This window comes from Oryzias latipes, chromosome 23 (genome assembly GCF_002234675.1).
Source record: "Oryzias latipes chromosome 23, ASM223467v1".
Taxonomy (NCBI): Eukaryota; Metazoa; Chordata; class Actinopteri; order Beloniformes; family Adrianichthyidae; genus Oryzias; species Oryzias latipes.
The window spans coordinates 22,821,647-22,839,606 of NC_019881.2; the positions used below are offsets into that span (position 1 = coordinate 22,821,647).

A 17,960-nucleotide genomic window follows, 5' to 3' on the forward strand; every position below is an offset into this window, starting at 1 on the left:
TGCACGTACATTCACCAACAAGCACACACTTGCATGCACACATACCCACATGCACAGATTCACACACATGCACACTCTTAAGTGTACTTGAACATACACACATATGCACAAATGCAGTCACAAACACACACATTTCCTCAGCAGTAGGAGAGTTTTCTGCAGAAACATGATCAGGTTTTGGGACTAATTACTACCTAAGATGACTGAACTGCGCTTCCTGTCAGTGTTTGGCAGGTTTTCACAATGCAGCTGCAGACTCATGAAACCTGCAGTGACATTATTCTCCGGCTAAACAGATAATCCGTTAATTAGAAAATAAAACTCTCAGCAGCATTACAGTTTGTATCTGCTTCAATTGTGTGTGTTTGTGTGTGTGGGGGGTTTACTTATAATATTGAACAAACCTTTATTATCCGGACCCTGAAAGACGGCACACCCTCGCACAAACGCAACTCGCTTTGATCAAATTAAAGTCATAAATTGTGTTTCCATTAAGGCCTTATTGACTGGCTGTAGTTAGCCCCTGCAGAGGGGCGGCGCAGTCCTTCAGTGGTTTGACGACTCCCCACCTGTGTGATGGACAGACCCGGGGAAGTAAAGAGAAAGAAGTTTTGAGGATATTTGTCCTTCCACATGCTGACGACAGACTCCATAAATCACTGTCCTCCAGTGAGACGCCGTATATTTCTGCGTTATCGGAGCAGCAGAGGTGGATGCTGCAACCTTTGCTAATACGAAATAGCAACCGTCTGTCATCCAGGTGGTCCATCTTCTCAAAAAATTATTCCCTGTCACAGCAAAGTCATGATATCAACAAAGAGCAGACGGTTGTTTAAAACACAGTCGCCTTGGTTTGAAATCTTCTGGGGAACATTTGTTGAAAATATCAACAAGCTAAAGACATGAAAACTAAATATGTGCAGAACCTGAAAGCAGGAAACAGAAATGGACAAAAACACCGTTTTTATTCACTATTGTTGATGACATTTAAATTATAACTGCACCAAAGGTAGAACGCTTTCTAGTGAGAAGAACAAATAAATGAAATTCTGTGAAGAACTGACTGTTAAACTGTAAGCTGTCTCCAGCAGGAAGAGCCTTGGGCTTCGGGGAAGACGGGCCAAAAACGTGGTTCTGGGAAAGGAGAACCAAAAGGACACCAGGAGCTTCTTGGTGTGAGGTAACCACTACACCACAGTTCAGCCCAGCTGAGCTTGGTAAATTTTCTAAATAAAACACTGAGAATCCATCCATAAAAAGTATAAAATGTCAAAGAGTAAATGTGCATTTTGAGCTTCCGCAAGTTTCTACGACCATTTTCAGGTTCTACAAATAAAACATGCTGCCATCAAACGAGCGTTGAAATTAAACCAGGTCAAAGTCCCCTATCAGGGACTCGGATTTGGTAGTGACGTATGGATGAGGTCCCTCTGAATTCATGGAAGTACCAACCATTTGAAAATTAATCATGAAGGAGAAAAAATAGTAGCTGTTTGACGCGGCTGGAAGTGTGACGCCAAGACTTTCCTGTTTTGAAATAGAGCTGTGAAAGAAAAAGCTTGGAGCAAGTGGGATCTGTGGGATTTACCCGACATTTCACAACCGGCTTCTTTCAACTGCAGGTGACGGACACGCGCTGGTAAACCGTAGAAAAAGAAGACGCCTCTTCCTGCTTGTCCAGTGTGAACACCATAGCTAAACGCATCGCAGGCCCGGTGTGAACATAGCATCCCATGCAAGGTGTCTATTTGCACGCGTCCTGATGCCGCTTTTAAAATATCTATCAATCATCAACAATAATAGCGACACATTCACAGTGTTCATCGATAAACCAAAGTAATAAATTCACCAGGGACTTAATCAATAAACATATCCGTTCAATTACATTCATAGTATCTGTATTCCTAACTGACTTCTTGGTTCTTTTGTTATCAGACACGGTTGTGTTTTTCCACATACCTAACATGTTTTGACGGACGTCGAAGACCAAGAAGTCAGTTAACAGTATCTACTGCTCATCTGGGACCTGGTGGCGGGGCAGCAGTCTACGCAAAGATGCCCAGACCTCTTCAGACCACTTCTTTCAGCCCCTCTGGGGGGACCCGGATGCGTTCCCAGGCCCGCAGAGGGATGAAGACGCCGAGCGGGTCCTGGGGTTTCCTCGGGGCCTCTACCCAGTGGGACGTGCCTGGAACACCTCCCAGGAAGGTTTCCAGGACTAAACGTATTCAAGGCTATGCAATAAATTCAAATGATATGACATCGACTCCTACATGGATGCTCTTCTGAAGTGAAGTTAAGGAGGATCCATTGAGGACGTGGCATCTTTCAACGGCCCCCTGAAAGCCTCATCCCCTCAGATAAGCTGGGAACGGGGTCTGGGGACGGAGACCTTCTGGAAAAGCTGTACAGAGCAGCAGTTGGATCATCATCGCTTTCTGGGACTTTGTTGAATACCCAGACGATCGTCACGTTTCCGTCCGACTCCGGCTTGAACCAAAGTTCTTCAGAACTTTAGATATTCCTTGTGCCCTTTGGTTTCCTGACAAACCGGGTCTGCAGTAAACCTCCCGCTGTCCATCACTCACATTCTCATTACACCCCAAACTGACCAGCGCCAACTTCACATGGCTGAACACGAGGCAGCCGGGGGAGTCGCTTCAATTAAGATAAATATAATATTACCGTTGCATTAGACAGAGCCGTATCATTTTTCTGGGAACGGCATTGGCCTGGTTCTGTCTTGGTGTTTTATCGATCCAGCTCCTTATAGATGCTGTGCTGAAAGCCAGCCAACAGCGAGGCGTCTCATTGATCACGGAGCTACGAGCCGGCAGCTCGCTGAATTAACATATTCATTTCAGCTGGCATTTAGCTGAGGAGACAGATGGAGGAAGACGTAACAGTTGTGAGTGAAAGTGATGGAGGAAGCAGAGGTGGAGCAGTCAGAGCCGGACAAGGAAGATGAGATTGTAGTTTAATATTTCACTGAAATTACATTTTACACCGCAAAATAAATTAAATGTTGAGGAGAATGACGCTTTAAAACATTTTCATCTGCCTTCATCTGTCTCTCTGTTTGGCTGTAAACGTCCGGCTGAAAGACGGAGACTTCATTTCCCAATTCTGCTGCGCTGTTGTCAATATTTGGACTGCATTGGCAGAAGAGTTCCCCCCAGATCGGATAACCCGTCACCCCCCCTCACCCCCTTCTATGGAGTCTTAGGCTCTGAATCCAGGCCTGTTGTAGTTTTTTTTTACTACAACAGGTCCCACTCCAATCATCTTTTGATCTATTTTAAGCTTTCCCGGTGGTCTTTAATTATGATCATGCAGTTTTCAGCCAAAATCCAAAAACCTGTTTCGTTTTCTAGGACGTACTTTCTGCAGAGCGGCAGGAGTTCATCAGAAAGTCACCTCTGAGTTGTGGCTATTGGCACAACTCAGAGGTGGTTATTGTGGTTATTGAAAGCAACGGCTTTCAACAGTAGCTCCGCCCTAACCGGTCTATTCCATTTTTCTATGGACCTACAACTAACGAGTCTCAAAACTCAAAACTTCAGTCCGGCTTAGTGGGTCCATTTTGTGTTGTACCCGTCTGGACATGACTGTTCCAGTCGGTGGAAACAAGGCATTTGTCTGCAGGTGGATGCATCAGAAATGGGCAGAGCAGGGAGCTTGTGGCCCCACCCAATGTGTTCTGTGCATCACAAAAATGATGACAGCCAACCAAGTGAACAACACTCTCCAGGAGGGAGGCGGATCAATATCCAAGTCTACCATCAAAAGAAGACTGCATGAAAGTAGATCCAGAGGGAACACTGCAAGATGCAAGCCACTCATAAGCCTCAAGAACAGGAAGGCTAGATTGGACTTTGCTAAAAAGCATCTAAAAAAGTTCTGGAAAAACATTCTTTGGACAGATGAAACCAAAATCAACCTCTACCAGAATGATGGCAAGAGATAAGTATGGAGAAGGCGTGGAGAAGCTCCTGATCTAAAGCACACTCCATCATCAGTAAAACACGGTGGAGGCAGTGTGATGGTCTGGGCGTGCATGGCTGCTAGTGGCACTGGGACACTAGTGTTTATTGATGACGTGACACAGGACAGAAGCAGCCCAATGAATTCTGAGGTGTTCAGAGACAGACTGTCTGCGCAGATCCAGGTGAATGCAGCCAAACTGATTGGACGGCGTTTCATAATCCAGATGGACAACGACCCAAAACATACAGCCAAAGCAACTCAGGAGTTTATTAAAGCAAAGAAGTGGCATATTCTTGAATGGCCAAGTCAGTCACCTGATCTTAACCCAATTGAGCAGCATTTCACTTGTTGAAGACTAAACTTCAGACAGAAAGGCCCGCAGACAAACAACAACTGAAAGCTGCTGCAGTAAAGGCCTGGCAGAGCATTCAGAAGGAGAAAACCAGCATCTGCTGATGTCCAGGAGTTCAAGACTTCAGGCTGTCATTGCCAACAAAGGCTTTTCAACCAAATATTAGGAATGAGCATTTTGTTTTCAGTTATTTCATTTGTCCAATTACTGATGAGCCCATGAAATGAAGGGATTGTGTTTAAAAAATGCTTTAGCTTTTCACATTTTTCTGCAATCTTTTTGTTTAACCCATGGAATAAAAGTTGAAAGTCTGCACTTCAATGGCATCTGAGTAGTTTTATTTAGAATTCACTGTGGTAATGTACAGAAACTAAATTAGAAAGAATGTGTCTCTGTCCAAATATTTATGGTCCTGACTGTAGCTGTGTCCAGGTTGAGTGTAGCCACTCATCAGAAGGGGATGTGAAGATGACTCTGGTGATGAAGAATTAAGCTGTTATTTTTTTAAATGATTTGAAAAACTGAGACAGACTGGCGACCTGTCCAGGATCTTCCCTGCCTTTGCCCGCAAGTCGCCCGCCAGCAGCCCTGTGACCCCAAAAAGGAAAAACGGATAAGAACATGAATGAATGACTTTGAGAAAAGCTAAAAAATTTTGAATTCTTGGAGGTTTGGGCTTTTTTCATTTCCATGACCTTAAACTGCTGTTAATCCAAACTATAAATCAACCGATGAAACATTGGTTAATTTTTTAGAAATATAAAATATCAAAACATGACAGAAAAAACAGGCAACAAATGAATAAAACTCTTTATCGGAATTGGTTTTTAGGAGTTAGTTAGACGTGGACGCGGAAAACTTCTATCATTTTGGGTTATTTGCTACAGTTTCACTGATTTCCTCTTTAAAATGGAATTGACCTTCAACACGTGCACAGTTGAGGTTGACCCCGAGGCTGCCGCCTGAGAAAAAGGTCATGTCAAAGAAATAAAAAAACAAACGTTTCCTTTGGAAGCTATAAATGTCACATCAGTCTCCATGTCTGCTTCAGATGTGTTTGTGCTCAAGTGGAGAACCTGCCCTGATGTTGGGGCTCCGGGGGAGTTGGAAGCTCCTCCACAGCTGATCTGAATGGCTGTCAGGTTTTATTTATTTAAGGATTTTTGCCTTCAAAGGTGGGTGATGAACAGAGACAGGAGGCAGGTTCAGAGAGAGGCGAGCATGAAATTCAGAAAAGGTCAAAACCAAGAAGAGGCCTGTAGAAACGGATGCCAAACACCTCCTCAGTTCAGGCAGAAATGCTCTGGAAACAAACGTTTCCCATGAATTCAAGAACAGATTAAACTCTAATAAATCTGTGACATGTTTCAGTCTGAAAGGATCACAGAGATGTAGTTTCCTCTTTTACTTTGTAGTTTTGCATGCTCCACTTTTTCATAAAGGAATTAGCAACAACTGGGTGACCTTGTTTGACTTGGGAATGGTGCTTGCATGCGGTGTACATGTGATACGTAAGGGCCTGCAGGATGTCCACACAAACTACCCTCTGATTGTCTGATTTTCTCATGTTTAACAGTCAGGAGTGCACAAAATCTGGGAGGGGCTAAAACAGGAAATGTCTGTTTGGCACGCCTGCGTCTCCTCCCTATGTCATGACGTCGTAGACGTAGCAGACCCAGATGCTACGTGTGATAATCAGTTCCTTCGTGGAATGATCCTGAAGTCTTTGGAGCTGATGACGCTGAGAACAGCGGAGCCAGAGACAGGAGACGCGAGGACGCGTCGGACCGTGGAACCAGAGGGAGCAAGGCATGGGCGCTGAGGACGGCGGGACCAGCTTGAGGTGAGGCGTGGACGCCGAGGACAGCGTAATCAGCGTGGAGCGAGGAACCAGCGTGACCATGGATGAAACCTGAAGGTGAGTACAAGACGAGGTAAGTAACAGGAACTTGATCACTTTAGCAAAGACTAAAAGGCCAGACATAAGCACCGGAGTGAGTATAACGAACTGGCGCTGGATTCTGGTGAGAAGCTCCCTTAAGAAAGTTGGCAGGGTGATAAAGAGATGAAGGTCAGCTGGTTCCAATCAGCAGAGCAGGAGAGCTGTGGGAGGGGGAGGTGAACTGACAGGCACCGTGACACCCTACACTTACCTTTAGCTACATTCACACCGCCCCACTTCCAATGAAAAGTCTTTGCACGTAAACGCATGTTTCAAGATTCAGCCTTCAAAATTCTAGTGTTCACGCGTCGCCATGCAGGTTTTTACGACAGTCTCTGGGCTTTACGAACAAAAAGCGCTGCCAATGAATGCCGCGTTGCCATTACACCAGAACTTTAACCAATCAGGGACTTGGATTTAGTAGTGACGTTTACATTGAATTACCAACCATTTGAAATTTGATCATGGTGGAGAAATGGTTATGATAATAGTTTGTGCCCAGCTGGAACACCAAGTTTTTCATATATCGCCAAAGAGCTGAAAAGGAAAAAAAATTGAAACAACCACCAGATTTACACCGCCAAGAGATTTAACACCAAGACTCCTCCAAATGTAGGTGGCGGACAAGTAAACAGCAAGTAAACAGCAGTAAAAGAAGAAGAAGGAGAAGAAGCCCCTCCCTGCTTGTCCAGTGTGAACACCGTACAAGTGATCTCTGATGTGCATCACATGCCAGTGTGAACAGTACAAGCTGTTAAGTGTTCACTACGACCCGTCACCCGCAGCATGAACATTTTCTCTCTACGGGTTCACTGATCCATCTGGATAACTACCGGTAATCTATGGACTGATGGAGCGTGGAGACATGTGACCAGAGTTTGGTTCCGTGCCGGCCACTGCACCACCGTGTGCATCACCATCGCTCCTCCTGAACGTCAGTAATGGTTCAAATAGTTCCGACATCATTTTAAATGAACATTCGGACCCTCACGTTTTGAGGGAGCCGACGACGGAATTAAAAACCTCTCGGCTGAATTAGTGAGGACTCCAATAAGAATTCAGACATTTTTAGTCTTCTCAGCAATCAAACGATGCTGCAGTGGTGAGTCGGCTCCTCCCACAGACAGCTAGATCAAGATTTTTGCTGCTGCAGGAAGAAGAAAAGTTTATTTTCTGGAAAAGTTTTAAATTATCATTATTTTGTACATGTTTTTAACTAGGTCCAGTTCTTACCGACTTAGTTTGAGTTTCCAATTTGGGTGGGGCTTAAAACTTGCAGACATAAATGAAGGTGAAATCCTTTGTGCAATTTTCCAACTATAAATAGATCCAGAACATCTCCATTTTGCTTCATCTATTCATTCCCCGTTCACGAAAACATCTTTTTAACATATCAGGTTCCTCAATCGGGTCCAGAGTCCTGGAGTCAGAGGTTCTGTTGCTGAGCGTCTGCCTGTAAAACGGCGCTCACGCTGCGCCGCACAGACATGTGACAACAGGAGGAACTGGCTTTGATGGCGGCAGCTCGGCTGCAGAGTCGCAGACGCTCATTTAAAGTTTCTCCAGACCAGACTTCCAGCAGCAGGGAGGCGTTTCTGCTCAGCCTCCATGCAGCGCTTTGTTTCCCTCCTGCTCATTTTTTCTCTGGGGGGAGGTCAGATTCCTGCGCCTGGGGAGCAAAAAAAAAAAAAAAGAACCCTGAAAACTGCATTTCTGTATTTTCTCTGTTGTTTAGTTTTTAAACAGGAAAAGCTCGGAAGGATGAGCAGCGAGTCCGGTGGGTCACAGGGGGTTAAAAAAGAAAAGCTCAAAGGAGGAAAAGCTGCAGCTGAGCAGGGAGATTGATTCAATTATTTCTGACCTCTGCTTTCTCCAGATTGTCACGGTAACAAGGAGGGTCATGGAAATTGCAGCGTAAACACACACACACAGATGTGCAATGATGTGGGTGTGTGAGACAAACACCTCTGAAGTGAGGAGGTGAGCAGCTGTCTCTGCCAGGACAAATTGAACACTTCTTCACTTTCTGGGCTGAAATGATGTTTTCTAGGAAGGTGGGTGTATTTCTAGAGACAGAAAAATGATGCTACGATGGGATGGAGGACACTCAGGCTGGCTTTCATGTGCTGAAAGGCTCTTCAAATACAAATTCATGTTTTAGAAAAGAAAACGCTAAATCAAACCTAAGACATTTTCAAAAAGCTTAAAATTCAAAGTGTTTTGCATCTACTTGATTTTACTTAATGATTTTTAGTATATAATCGATATATTTATCTAATGTGACCTAAGTGTGTTTGCATTTCTGCTCTATTTATGATGACGACGTCTTTCTCTTCACTTTTCATTATTTCTCTTTGTTTTTTAATTTAATGCATTTTTTTATTTCTGAAATTACTTTGATATATTTGTGGGATTTCTTGTTTTATTGTCTGCAATTAATAAACCAATAAACCAAATCAATAAAAATCAGAAGTTTAATTTAAGGTTTTTTCTTGACATTTTTTATTTCTCAGATTCCTTTTATGTAGCAGTCTGCTCATCTGAAGGTTGAGGGTTTAAATCTTGCATAGGCAGACCTTGATATCACCCAATTGTAAAACCACGACATAAATCATCTTCTGATCTATTTTCAAAGTGTTCCCAATCGTCTTTTAATCATGGTAATGCTGTTTTTAGCTAAAATAAAAAGAAAATGTGATTTTTTTTCTGCAGGCGCCACCTTCCTGTCACCCAGTTATTTACGCCCTCCCCTGTCAGCTTGCGGCCCCCCACACCCCCGCCTAACATTAGAGGTGCAACAGAAATGGCAGCAACATCAGATCCATCCATTCGTCCAGTTCTGATCCAGATTCCAGCTCAGACCAGGAAAACAAAGACGTTCATGGATCTTTTTGTCTTACAGTGGATGATCAGAAAGGGGCGGAGCTGGGAGACTGGGGCCCCGCCCAGCGTGGTTTCTACATCACAAAAACGATCTTTTTCAAACAGCATTTTTTCAGATGCTCCTGATTCACAAAGGTTTGAATAAAGAAAAACTGATGATGTCCTCCATCATCAGAGAAACCCCACAAGAACATGTGAAAAACTCCAAAAGCAGGATTTTCTAATCAGAGTGCGTCTTTAAGTATGTTTGGATGAAAGCGTCTAATACACACCACGCTATGAAATTTCTACCTGTTCAATCGAATCTGATCAATAACTGGTGGAGTTCAGAGCACAGATCGATCTGCTGAGTCTGTGTTTGAGGCAAAGGTATTGATCCGGGACGAGGTTTGGTTCTGTTTCTGATTCTCAAACGGCCACAGAGTTCAGCAGTAAAACAGCCGTTGGACGAGTTTGACTCGAGTTCTTCATCGTGTTGGGAGGGGCAAAAACGCTTTACTCTGGTTTGTGGGACTGAACCCTTCCTCTGTCAGTGAAGGTAAAGTTGATCAGGCTATAACCCCACCCTCTGACTGATTATTAGTACATTTATCATAAACGTTAATCGATCAAATTCAACCCTGAAAGTCAGGAGGATCTTCTGACGTTCTGAGGTCAAACTCCTGAAAGAACGAAGAACCCAGAAACTAAAACACGTTTGAAGGAAATGTTGTCACTAATTTGCTCCAAAATCATTTTCGACCCCGAGTGAGAATGAAATGAGGGACCAACCAACAGAGAAAACAAAAACCCTTCAGAGCTGAGGTTCCCCTGATTAAATCAGGTCTTCTGGGGAGCAGATCTGTTCAGCTGTTTGGAGGAAACCACCAATGGATTTTGAGTTTTTGAGCTTCCACACAAAAAACTGAGAAAAATGTGCTGGAAATAAATCTGACTTTTCATGTCTTATGATCCTGTCTGACTGGGGACCATTAAGAGATGAAGGAACACAGAGAAACATCTCCATGCTGTTGTTCACATGGTAAGTTCTCTACTGTTTTCTAATGAGTCTAAAGCAGTTAAACTGACTGAGACAAAGATCTTTCTGAAAATTGGAAATCCTAATCCTGAAAAATGCATTTCTGCTCCTCTGTGTGCATCAGTTTACAACCAGGAATTAAATGACGAAGTGCTCCGTGTTTACTTCCTGTTTGCTTACTGTGGATGGTTCTATTCTTCAACGGGTCTGTCCAAATTTGAAGGCCGCGTCCTTCAACGGCCGCGGCATTCCCGGGCGGCATTGGCCGGGTCCTTCGTCAAGCGGGTGGGCTGGATGTTAACGGCTGTGAATTGGAATTTCCAGCCGTTCCATCAGCGAATGTCCTGTCGCTTAGCAACCGTGAGTCCCAAACAGTAATGAACCAGGCTTGGACATTCTCCTGACTTATTTGTTCCAACTTTTAATCTTGGAGGTGTAATGACAAAAATGAGTAATTATTTCCAACTCCGGGTCCTGCATCACAGTCCACTGTTGTTGTCAGAAAATATCCGGGTTCAATCGCAATGCATCTTGGGATATGTGTCGTGACAAGCTAGGCGAGCCAGACCCAGACGCTGGAACCTGGAAGGAAAACAGGGGTGGTTATAAGGTTTATTTATGTCCGGTTGAGTTGTGGCGAAGCGGGAGGCTGGATGATGGCTCGTTGCGAGACTGGAGGTTCAACAGTGGCTCGTGGCGTGACAGGATGGATCCGTGAGGAACTGTTATTCAGGAAGGCTGGAGACTCAGGTGACCACTTGTGGTAATGATGTCCTGAGAACGAGGCTTAGAACGGGGTTAAACGAGAGCAAAGATACATGGACTAAGTAAACTTAGCAACCAGGCTATGCACCATCAGGGGCAATGAACTGGAGAAGAATACTGGTTCTGGATCTCTTTAAGAAGGTCTGGAGGCATGATGAGGTGAGTGGACACAGCTGAGTCGAAATCAGGAACCAAGCAGAGAGGGGAGGGGGAAGAGAGCTGCCAGAGGCACCATGACTATATGGACAGCATTGAAGGAAACATCAGACGAAATCAGAAGGAAGAAGACCATATTCGTTGGCCGCGTTTGAAGGAGTAGTTGATTTGGACAGCATTTGTGGTGGCGCTGTGACGTAAGCGGCCTTCAACTGCAGCCCAGGAGGAACGCAGTCCTCCGGTTTGGACACAGCCAATGTCATCTTATTTAAAAGCAGATCAGGAACCTTTCCTGCAGCTTGTCAACCATCATTTTAATCTAAATCTGCCTCGGTTCCTCGTTGTCGTCCAGCGGGCAAATCAGGAGTTTGTTAGTTTGTTATTTTGCAGCAACATTTTGCTCAACTTTTTCATGTTTTTTGCAGAAAAATGTAATCAAAAATCTGTTTCTAAACGTTGACACCCAAAGTTGCTTCTCCGTCAGCTACAGACGACCAAACAAACATCCAACTAATCACCATAAATTATCATAACTGCAGAGGAGGTGGACCTGACAGATCAATTCAGCACAAAAGCTGACCCAGCAACCCCCAGCTTGCAGCATCCAAGCCGTTGCCATAACAACTCGCTACAATAACAGCGCTGATTCAGAGCCCTGGTGGAACCTCTGACCCAAACTTTTCCCAGCAGCAGAAATCCTTCAGCATCCCACCGTGGACACTTTGAGAGCCACGAGGCAGACGGCGAGCGAGGAGCGAGCCTCCAGAAGACGTTCATCCCTGGGAAACGCTCTGCTCTGGCCGCGAGGAGCTGCAGGATTTCTGCTTTAAACCGTCCTCAGAGGGGCTCCGTCACACTCCCAACACTTTCAAATTACCTCTCCTGGAAAAGAAAAAAGAGTGTTTAAAGAAAGAAAAGCCTCACCTTGGAGGCACTAACCGAGTCAGGCTTCATTACTCCCCCCGTCTGCCCCTCTGCTTTTCTTCATTCCGTCTTTCTGTGAAGCGTGAAACCTCGTCACTCTGCAGGTACAGCTCACTCCAGCTTTCCATACAAACATTTCTATTCCTCGCGCTGATGTGCAAATGGAAAACTGCATGAAAGGGGAAAAGCAAAACCTCGAGGACAAACAAAATCAAAACACTGGAGCTACTGTTTGACACAAAAAGATTTATTCAGTGCAGAAAATCTAAACTCAGCGGCAGAGAAACGCAAACACATAAAGAAGGAATCTGCTGTCAACAGAAGGAGCCGTCACATCGCGGCTGACGCACAGGAGAGACGATCCACAGCAGAGGAGAACTGTCAAACATAAATGTTTACTCTACACAAACCATACTCTCCTGCTGCCATGGCAACCAGCTGTCTGTTTACCAGTGAACACATGACAAAGATGGGCAAATTATTTTTAAGCCGTGGAGTTCTCATGATCGCTGCGAGGAGAAGTTCTGATTCTATCTGAGACCAAAAGCAAACAAACAAACCAAAGACTTTTCTTAAATCCTGTTGAAGGAAGAACGAAGAAAACAAACCTTTTGATCTTATTTGGTGCATTTGTCTTTTTGCTCCATGCTGAGGTATTTATTTGTGCCTTAGATTTTCCTTGACTTAAAATGTTTGCAAAAGAGGCAGAGTTAGTTTAAGACCTGACAGACTTAGTGTCTGTTGTTACATTTATTGGTTGGTGTTTTGGTTCAGTCCGTGGTCCCAACTGCCCATAGGGGAGGATACTGGTGGGTAAAAACAATGATCCAACCTGTACAGGTCACACAGATGACCCGCATGATATATCAAAGTGGTAGACTCCATGCTTTTTTACGGGCATGCTGCAGGAGACAGGTCATAGTGAACACTTATACCACAAGTAAGAGGGCAGTAGGTGAGAGGATTCGCATGGATTTTTCATGCTTTCAACCCAAAAAACCTGTGGACTATACAAGGATCCCGTTAACGCTGTGCACGTGATACGTGCGCGCTCCTTGCTGCAGCCTGACTGTTAGCATGGGGGAAATGCTAACAATCAGAGTGCAGTTTGTGTAGACGTGCTATGGGCACTTACAGATCACACGCACGCTAATGGTACGTTCCACTTTCATGACGTCCCATCAGGTTGTCGTATGAGCCTCGAGGGAACTGCAAGACACACCTCCCCTTAAGATGCAACCCCCCCATACAACCCTCCACGGACTAGGACAACCCAAAAACCTGGATGGATGGACACATGTGACTGAGGTTCAGCATGATTGGTTTTTGGTTGAAGCATTTGTCTGTTAACTGTGTTTTTGATGGGGATCATGATTTATCGGGTTGATCTTTGTGTTTCAGTTTTCTGTTGGAGCTTCATCTCAATAAAAGTCAAACCAGCAGAAACCAGCAGTCCTGGTGGTTGAGGAGCCGCCATCATCCGTGAGGAGCAAACAAGGAGGCGTCCTTCAACGGGACAGGCGCGCAAACAAGCGCTCGCCGCCATCTGAAAGGGAAGGGACTTTCATTAAAGTCCTGCACAATAAATAAGAGAAGAAACACGATTGATCACTGAAGCAGCAATTTTTCTTCCTCCTCCTCATTTCTGCAGCTCTTCATCATCACTGATGTGTGTCAGCAGGTTCAATACCCACAAGGCGTCGTCATGGCGCCACCTGACCCGACTAATCCCATTTAAAAGCCATTACACAAATAGATTAAAAAAAGGTCGTTACTAATATATTAGACGTGTCAATGTCGCTCTAAATTCACCACATATCAGAGAAGTCGTTAAGAAATCTGGGTCAGCGCGGACCCACGCCCCCCACCACCCTCACACCCGTTATTAATGTCATTCAGAAGTGAGAGTGACAGTCCAGAATGACTGAAGCTGGATCCGCGTGTGTGTGATGGATGAAGTCAGGTAAGCGTGGAGCCCCGCCCACTCGCTCTGCTAACTGTGATGTGAAACTCCACGGTGGGGGGTTTGGGGGCGTACAACCTGAAGTAGATCCTGATCTGATGTTTCAGTCGCAGCGACGAGGATCAAAGCATCCGTCACTGTGAGCCAGAACACGTATAGAAAAAGTACAGAGAACACAAAGCTTTCCAGGCGTTCAGGTCTCAACCTTAAAGCCGTAAAGATGAAAATGATGTTTTTGGTGTCTTGTAACGTTTTTCTGATGATGGAGGACAGTCTAGTTTTTATCACTCGAGGCTAATCAGCAAAGTGAAGCCATGTCTTCCTCCTCAGGCTCTGGAACAAGTGATCCATCTGTGATCTTCTCCAGTCTGGACTACTGTAACTCTCTGTACAGTGGTATTGTACCGGTCTCTGCTTTGCCGTCTCCAGCTGGTTCAGAATTCAGCGTCCCTCCTGTCAACGTGGACCAGACGGTGTGAGCGTGTCACTCCAATATCACGCTCTCTTCACTGCCTGCCTGTGTCTTTTGGAATCATTTAAAAGATTTTACTCAAGGTTTTTAAATGTTCGAACGGTCTGGCTCCTCAGTCTGTGTCTGAGCTGTTGCATGAGTATCGTCCACGTCGAGCCCTAAGACCTGTAGATCCAATGCTTCCAACGGTTCCCAGGACTCGGCTTGTGACTCGGGGAGACAAAGGCTTTTCAGTTGCAGCTCCTAAACCCTGGAAGGTTCTCCCCTTCTCTGTGAGGTCAGCCAGAACTCTCTGTGATTTTAAGACACATCTTTTTACTCGGGCTTTTAACTCCAGCGAGCAGACCAAGTGGACCAGCTATAAGTACTGAGCAAATAGTAAATTAGCTGATTCATAAAGACGATCAAGCTTAAATTTAAATTTCTAAGTATTTCTTCATTAAAGTCGTTGTGAATCAGGAGCCAATGATGAAATGCTGTTTGAAAAAGATCGTATTGGTGATGTAGAAATTACATGTGTGTGTGTGTGTGTGGGGGGGGGGGGGGGTAAGCTCCCTGCTCTGACCTCTCAGCAAGAAAGCTCTGAGTTTTTTCTCCCATGCCTCCCATTGACTGTATCTGAGTTCTGGACTGAGGGACGCCATCCACAGAAAATGATTTCCTTCTGGCGCCAACCAACTGAAGTCAATTCAGGTGTCATTTTTTGACAGTACATATTGGAGCCAGACATTAAGTCAGTGAGCAGTGAGGTGGTCCGAGTTGGTCCGAGTTTCTATGGCAACCACTCTCACCAATCAGAACTGAGCTTGGTGGAAGGCCACACCCCCAAACACTTGAAAGTGGGCTACACCAGATTTATCAAACCTTTTAAACGTTCATCGTGGGAGTCAGCAAGCTCCGCCTTCGTTTAAATGAGGCATCTGATTGGTCAGTTTATAATTTGGAACAAAAGAAAAAGCATCTAGAGAAAAGATCTAGAATCTTCTGACCAATAGAATGACTGATTAATAGCTGTTTATTTCTCCATAAAAGTCAGCGGGTACTTCCTGTTTGGGATGCCTGGGGGGAGGAGTCACTCAGTCGCAGTCATAGTGAAATGTTTGGACCTTCAGATGGTCCATACTTCAGACGCAGGTGAAGCTCACCGTACTGAATGATCCTGCGATGTGACTGCCGACGCTTCTGTAGAACTCTTCTAAATCTCTCAGCATCATCTGTGTCTTCGATGATTTAGATGTGAGCCTAAACATTTATTACGGTGGCTCCTCCCACATGTGGCGGGAGAGGTAGGTTTCTGAACAGGCGTTGAGCATAAGTTTTGGATTTTTTGCTTCTTTTGGTTAAAAAAAAAAATTCAGGATAGCAACATTGCCATAACGGTCCACAATCGAGGGCCTGACCTCATAGGTGACATCGGCAGCTCTGTGTTCCAAGAACTGTCAGTCATTTTTTTGTCCCGACTTTTGATTTTAGTTTGGAAAAGTTGAGGAAGAAACCAACCTCAGAGCTCGAAAGCTTCAAACTTCAAGACGACCTCAGATAACCTCGAGGGTGCCGCCCCACTTTCTCTCTTTAGAGTCATTAACTTGGACGACCAACCAACAACAGAGAAGCAACAGAGAGACAGCAGCAACAGCAACAAAAAAGCAGCAGCAACAGAGAAGCAACAAAGCTTCAGCAACAAAAAAGCAACAGCAACAAAAAAGCAGCAGCAACAGAGAAGAAACAGCAACAGAAACAGTGAAGCAACACTAACAGAGAAGAAACAGCAACAGCAACAGTGAAGCAACAGCAACAGAGAAGAAACAGCAACAGCAACAGTGAAGCAACAGCAACAGAGAAGAAACAGCAACAGTCAAGCAACAGCAATAGAGAAGAAACAGCAAAAGCAACAGTCAAGCAACAGCAACAGAGAAGCAGCAGCAACAGAGAAGAAACAGCAACAGCAACAGTGAAGCAACAGAGAAGCAACAGCAACAGTGAAGCAACAGCAACAGTGAAGCAACAGCAACAGAGAAGCAACAGTGAAGCAACAGCAACAGCAACAGAGAAGCAACAGTGAAGCAACAGAGAAGCAACAGCAACAGTGAAGCAACAGCAACAGTGAAGCAGCAGAAACAGAGAAGCAACAAAGAAGCAGCAGCAACAGCACCAACAGCGACAGAGAAGAGGCAACAACAGCAAAAAGGTTTATCGCCTCATAAAACTAATCATTAACTTGGACGACCAACCAACAACAGAGAAGCAACAGAAAGACAGCAGCAACAGCAACAAAAAAGCAGCTGCGACAGAGAAGCAACAAAGCTTCAGCAACAAAGAAGCAACAGCAACAAAAAAGCAGCAGCAAAAGAGAAGAAACAGCAACAGCAACAGTGAAGCAACACTAACAGAGAAGAAACAGCAACAGCAACAGTGAAGCAACAGCAACAGAGAAGAAACAGCAACAGCAACAGTGAAGCAACAGCAACAGAGAAGAAACAGCAACAGAGAAGCAGCAGCAACAGAGAAGCAACAGCAACAGTGAAGCAACAGCAACAGTGAAGCAGCAGCAACAGAGAAGCAACAAAGCTTCAGCAACAAAGAAGCAACAGCAACAAAAAAGCAGCAGCAACAGAGAAAAAACAGCAACAGCAACAGTGAATCAACACTAACAGAGAAGAAACAGCAACAGCAACAGTGAAGCAACAGCAACAGAGAAGAAACAGCAACAGCAACAGCAACAGTGAAGCAACAGCAACAGAGAAGAAACAGCAACAGTCAAGCAACAGCAATAGAGAAGAAACAGCAACAGCAACAGTGAAGCAACACTAACAGAGAAGAAACAGCAACAGCAACAGTGAAGCAACAGCAACAGAGAAGAAACAGCAACAGCAACAGTGAAGCAACAGCAACAGAGAAGAAACAGCAACAGTCAAGCAACAGCAATAGAGAAGAAACAGCAACAGCAACAGTGAAGCAACACTAACAGAGAAGAAACAGCAACAGTGAAGCAACAGAGAAGCAACAGCAACAGTGAAGCAACAGCAACAGTGAAGCAACAGCAACAGAGAAGCAACAGTGAAGCAACAGCAACAGCAACAGAGAAGCAACAGTGAAGCAACAGCGAAGCAACAGCAACAGTGAAGCAGCAGCAACAGAGAAGCAACAAAGAAGCAGCAGCAACAGCACCAACAGCAACAGAGAAGAGGCAACAACAGCAAAAAGGTTTATCGCCTCATAAAACTAATCATTAACTTGGACGACCAACCAACAACAGAGAAGCAACAGAGAGACAGCAGCAACAGCAACAAAAAAGCAGCAGCAACAGAGAAGCAACAAAGCTTCAGCAACAAAGAAGCAACAGCAACAAAAAAGCAGCAGCAACAGAGAAGAAACAGCAACAGCAACAGTGAAGCAACACTAACAGAGAAGAAACAGCAACAGCAACAGTGAAGCAGCAGCAACAGAGAAGCAACAAAGATTCAGCAACAAAGAAGCAACAGCAACAAAAAAGCAGCA

The 17,960-nt window shown here is 44.7% G+C and overlaps 1 long non-coding RNA gene across 1 annotated transcript; it reads left to right on the plus strand.

The window, feature by feature from the left end:
- Positions 1-10,762: 10,762 nt before the first annotated feature.
- Positions 10,763-14,090, plus strand: LOC110017644. Its single transcript, XR_002293108.2, has 3 exons — positions 10,763-12,131; positions 13,213-13,335; positions 13,429-14,090. It is a non-coding gene; the product is annotated as an uncharacterized LOC110017644 (long non-coding RNA).
- The last annotated feature ends 3,870 nt before the right edge of the window (positions 14,091-17,960 follow it).